Raw genomic sequence first — 6,656 nt, forward strand, 5'->3', positions numbered from 1 at the left:
ACAACTGTACTGCATATTACAAAACTCAACTGATCTCAGTCCATGGTACCAATGATGCATAAATTTTACAGCTCCAAGGAAATTTAGATGCGATCCTTCAAACCAAGTGCGAGATCTGAGACTTTTTTTTGGGCAAGATCTAAGATTGAAACGTTAATTTGGTGTATCTTAATTGGTAAAACATATCATTTCAGGATTATTTTTATAAAATTTTCAGCTATGAGGAATCCCTTTTTTCTGCAGTAATTTCCCTGCTTCCTGCTCTTTTATTTTTTTTTTTTTCGTAAATTCCAGGCAACTTTGCTATTGAACAAGAATTTCTATCTATAGAATTAAAGAGAACGTGTTTTCATAAAAAATTAAACAAGTTACATTGAAATAAATGCTTAATAATGCAAACAAATAAATATTGAGCTTTTCTTTTTTGTACATTTGGATTCCCTTTAGGTCATACATACTTTGTTATTTCATAAATCATAATTTCATATTTCTAATTTTATAATTAACATCTTACTGGATTTAAACTTAAGATCTAATATGCAGCAAAATCCCAAATCTGAAATTGCTAATGTCATGAATAGTCTAGATCTTTGACTTTGTACTATATCTCTAACAGCATTCAGTATAAAGCCATGCTATACAGGATATATAAAAAATTGCAGTGACAGTTTCTTTTTCAAGTATGTTCATGGTCTGAACAACATTTTGTTGTTTCGGAAATGCTGCTTAGCACAGCCAAAAACAAGTCCAGCAGACATTAAATTAAATCGATGGAACATCGGGTATAATTTTCTTAATTTCTGTGGCATATGCTCAGAATAAGAATGTCAAACAGGGCCCGATAAATAGGTTCTGCATGCTTTAATAGACGACTGGGAAATAAAGTACGTCAATACTTCTTCTGTTATGAAATGACATCAAAAGGAACAATTTTTAGATTTCATTACAAATGCTTTACATATTGCAGTCCAATGCACAAAGACTATGGTTAGTATTGGAAAAATGCACAACCCAAGCTGTACAGCATGTAAATTATATTTATTTAATGAGAATAGAAAAGTATAATAAACAAATAATAACACATGAATATTTGGCTCAGTTCACTCATAAAACCAAGATGACTTAGCTGATCACATTGTTGATATTTTCAGCAAGTTATCACATATTTTAACACTGTTTTTTTGCAGTGCCCATATAACAGAAAAAGTACCTACAGTTCTAATAACAGTTTTTAAATGGAACACTATCATTATGAGTTATAAAATATACTTTTTATGTCTTATTAGGGCAAGTTATTAAATTATAAATTATAGAATTTTTTAAAGTTTGAAAACTAACAATCTCTTAATGAAGAAAAAGTTACAGAAATGATAATTACTTATGTCAAAGTAAGAAAAGATATATTTAAATATGTTATTAAAGGGATAGTAATAATCAATTACTCAAGTATATGTTAAAATCTAAAATAAACCTAACATTTATAAATGTAATAATTACTTAACATGATCTTTCAAAATATATTCCCTAATTATGTTACTTCTGATTAACATTTCTTACAAGATAAAATATTTCTCAGATTGAATTCTCCTTTAAAACTTAAATACATATTTTGAATATGCCATTCATGATATGTCCTCATATACAGTGGCTCCCAAAAGTGTTCGTACAATTGTGATTTTCATTGAAATAAGGCTCTATCCATTAATTAAAAGTAAACTTTCTGAATGAGATTTTAATAATAAGATCTATAATCTATTCGTAACAAAATTACACGAAATATTTTTTAAATATAGCGAAACTTTATTTTTAAGTAATTAACATTAAAAAAATGACAAACATATTATTTCACAAAAATCTTCGCACACTTCAAAAAAATCTTGACATAATAGTAAATATTTTCCCAGATTTGTTTTATGGGGTTTAAATCTGGCGACTGAGTTTATGTTTTTAAAACCTGTGGACAAATATAGAGACATCACAGGAGAACGTTGAGAGCCGTATGCTTAGGATCGTTATCATGATTAAAAATAAAGTTGTTTCCAATATCTAAATTTTGTGCTGATAATTTTAAATTGTGTCTTAAAATATTTAAATAAAGAGAATGATTCATTATGCTATCAAGAAATGCCAAATGACTTAGTCCTAATGCTGCCATGCACCCCCACAAAAGAACACCTCCACCGTAATGCTTAAATGTTCTAAGTTCTTAGAATGAAGTTCCTCATTTTTTCTTCTCCATACAGTTATTCGACCATCGGAACCAAAAATATTAAATTTCATTTCGTCTGCTAATAGGACATTATTCCAGTACATTTCGGGTGTATTTATCATTGATTTTTCGAATGAAAGCCTAAGCTTTCTGCTTTTCTTACTAACAAAAAACTTTTTACGGGCAGAACGGCCATGTAAGCAGCTTTTCTGAGAACTCGTCGAACAGTTTTAGGTGAAATTGAAGTAGAAAACTTTGCATTAAATTCTGCAGAAACTTTTACAAACAAACGTTGGTTTTTCACAAATTTTCTAATAAATCTCTTATCACGTTTATTTAACTTTCTACCTTGTTTTCAATCCGATTTTCTTCTTTAAAGCGTTTTATCACACACTGCAGTGTAGACTGGGATAAATTAACTAATTTAGCGATATTTCCAATTGGTGAAAAATTATCAATTTTCGAATGCTGTTTGTAATTTCTTTACGACTGCGACCCATTTTTTAATAATTTCAATAATACAGTCAAAATTCGTTAATCCGGACGGAATGCGGATGCATTCCGGAATGCATTAATGCATTAAATGATTAAATGCGGGTGCATTCCGGAATAATCTATAATCCGGACCTCAAAGCTACAAACTTTCCGCGCATGCGTCAACGCATAACGCGTTCCCGCATGCGCATAATACGTTTACGCATGCGCGTTTAATGTATAACGGACGGTATAAACTAAGCTAAAATTATCTATTTCAGTTAATGTTGCAGATTGCGTTGTTCCTTAATCTTCAAATTGGATCCGGCTTATTATTTTTTGTAGACTGTTAGAGCAATTTTATAACAGTAAGCTTGAACTTTCGATTATGTCAAATAGAATTTCCGATATATATTTACTAATATGTAAAGGATCTACAAAGAGAAAGTATGTTTCGATGTCCATCAAACAAAAAGTGGAATTGCTGCAAAAAATGGATAAAGGCATATCCTTTGTTTCTCTAACCATTCCGAAATCTGTTTATCAATTTCAAGCTGCTCTGCGGGGGGGGGGACATCGTGGCGCGCAATGAACTGGAAGTTGATCTGTCAGCACTATCCTTATCTTCAGAGCAGATGTTTTTATTTTATTCAGCTTATAATTCCTTACTAAATATAGTATTTCATGTCGATATGATTTAAACCTAATTCCTCGTCATTATAAATATCACGAGTACACATTAAATAGTTTTCTGGTTGCAATTTTCTAATTTCGACTATGCGTAATGTATGCTTTACGCATGCGCGCGTTGAAAGAAATGTTTAATAAAGTAAACAAATAAATATTAAGCTTTTTTTTTTTTTTGTAAATTTTGATACCCTTTAGATCATAATTGCTCTTTTTTCATAAATTACGGTTTCATATTTTTAATTTTATAATTTCTGCATGCCATCTTACCAGATTTAAAATGATGATCTATAATCCGGAAAAATCGATAATACGGAATTGCTTAAGTCCCGACGAGTCCGGATTAAAGACTTTTGACTGTAAAAAATTAAAGCAAACGATTTTTTAAATGCTACCACAATGCGAAAATTTTAAAAAAGTGGCTAACGATAATTCTAATTTTGATTTTATCTAAAAATATTTCATTGTACGAAGACTTTTGAGAGATAAAATGTTTGTCATTTTTTTATTATTAATTTCTTAAAAATAAAGTTTCGCTATATTTGAAAAATATTTCATGTAATTTTGTTATGAATAGATTATAGATCTTATTATTAAAATCTCATTCAGAAAGTTTACTTTTAATCAATGGATGAAGCCCTATTTCAATGAAAATCATAAGTGAACGAACACTTTTGGTAGTCACTGTATATATATATATATATAAAGTAAAATATATCACATTTGGTAAGTGTTTCTATGTGTTACGAACTAGACAACGGAAGCAAAGGAAGATGAAATGAGTTAAATAAAAACTGTTAAAATGAATAAATTATGAACTTTTATACATTCACTTGATATTTTATAAGAAACAATACAGAATATTTAATAGGTAAATATATACAATACATGTTATAGTTAGAGTTAATACTTAACTATATAGGCTAAACTAAGAATAGTCATTGTTAAATTAGAAATAATTATTATTATTTTATTGTTCACTTTCAATTAAATATAACCATTATTAAATATCATGGCTTACTAAATCCCAAAAATGAATGTTTATTGTTCACTTTCAATTAAATATAACCATTATTAAATATCATGGCTTACTAAATCCCAAAAATGAAAAGGAAAACGTAATAACATAGGTGCTGAGACATGGTACCTACAACTCCAGCATTCCATAAGCCGAAATAAAAGCACTTCTACCTACATTGTTATCATATCATATGAGCTCATGCTCAGCTGAAGGAGTTTCCTCCCCGTATATACTTAATATTTATCTTTACTGTAATGCGACCATGTTAACCATATGCAGTGCTAGTAACTGCCAATAGGTCGACGTCATAGTCAAGCCATAAAAAAAAAGCCCCGTAAGTATATTCTGTTGAAAAATGAACCGCCATTTTTCTGTATTTAATAACCCCCCCACTAATCATATACGAAGTTTGCTGCTTCAGTAATTATGTTTGACACATACACAATTACATATAAGCCGCCATTACGAAATATCGGCGATTAAGTATATAGTATCACGCTAGAAAATACGACATACCATCACGATAGTTCGTTCATCTCTGCGCATGCGCTAGCCACACAATTTTGCCAAGACCTGATAAATCGCCAAATTTAGTCGCGAGTTGCGTTTCCTAGGGAGGAAATAAAAATACGCAAGCGGGACTCGTTAGGCGAGTTTGATTTAAAGAGACATGGTCAGCAATGCCTCTGAGGAGAAACTTTTATAAATACAAAAATATTACTTTAGCTTTAAGTGTTATGTAAACTAATGAAAAATTGTATTAATTCTCATGGTGAGATTAAGTTAAAATTAAATAAAAATAATAATCAATGCACTGGAACCCTTTTAAGAAGGGAGCTTAAAGTCAGTTAAGCTGCAGTTAGGTATTTTGTTTTAATATTTTAAGTGTTATATTTAATTATATATTATAATATATAATTATTTTAATTAATATGATATTTTAATATTTCATTTATATTCTTATTTTTATTATTGATATAATTATTTCTGCATTTTGATTCTACAATTTCTTTTCAGAATTCAAAATGTGACAAATAATGTTTCGCTAAATTTTTCTTGAAATGCCTTGCCCTATGCTTGGTATCTCAAAGAATGTTATTATTTTGCTCATTCTTTAACCGCAAATATAATTTAGGAATTACATTAAATGCGAATGTAAAAATCAGTCGCAATCTTATGTTTCTTCCTAATTTTTTACTTTTGATAAGAGTTTGCAGTTTATTTAAAATCTTCCTAGCATTGCTTTCTAGCATTTTTATAATAGTTTATTTTAAAAGCATTATTTGATTCGTTAGAGAACGCTTACTAGTAAAAAGGTCTAAAATTCAAGATCATTGACCATTTTTAGAGTGATTTTAGTTATTGTGTTCATTATTTCGTTGTAGTATAACTTCACTTAAGAAATGTTTAAAAATATTTTAATTAGTCACTATTACTTTTCTAAAAGATTACAATAGTCTTAAACAGCTTCAAATAAAGTAGCTAAAAATAAGAATAAAAAACGTAATTATCACTGTTAATATCCACAGCTACTATTAAACATTTTCATTGTTCGCCCCTCCTTCTATACGTGTCAGTATTTTAAAAGTAAGTTCCTCAGTTTTCTGGAATAAAATGATAGGTTGCATATTACAGCAAAAATGGTCATAGAAATAAAATATATTAGGCTCCCTGCAAGTACTTGATAACTTAAATTTGCTTAATAGTTAATAAAAAGAGCACAGTTTATAGTTTCAGAAACAACAGAACAGATACATATTTTTTTCCTGATATAAGTTACATAATCTCTTTGCATTTATTTTGCGATAAATATATAATTAAGATCAGAGTTACTATAAAATAAAGTGACCACATTTTTATTGAGACAAAGCGGGACAAATGGAATGAAACGAAAATTGTAATTTAGTTATAATAGCAGACCAATAATTCAATAAAATACATTTTATTGTATACATTAATTGAAAAAGAAAATGTAAAGCTAACTGGTAATTAATTAGAAGTAAGACCTATTCGGTCTCAAAAACGTTTGCGCATAATGCTGCAAAAAGATATGAAAAAATAGTAGTAGGTAGAAACATTGCAGCGATCTTGCTAAAAAGTTACCAGGATCTGTAAGCTCCACGAAATATTTTAACGCAGTATTACATAAATAAGAAGAAATTTTTCTGGAAAAACTGGAAAAAGAACTGTAAACACGCGAAAAGACAGCCAATATTAATCCTGGAAGACTTGCTAATGCACGGAAAAAAAAAAATTAATCTGACC

The sequence above is a fragment of the Stegodyphus dumicola genome, chromosome 1, assembly GCF_044657685.1.
Source record: "Stegodyphus dumicola isolate Sdum_Otavi_A_Nest chromosome 1, ASM4465768v1".
NCBI classification, from domain to species: Eukaryota; Metazoa; Arthropoda; class Arachnida; order Araneae; family Eresidae; genus Stegodyphus; species Stegodyphus dumicola.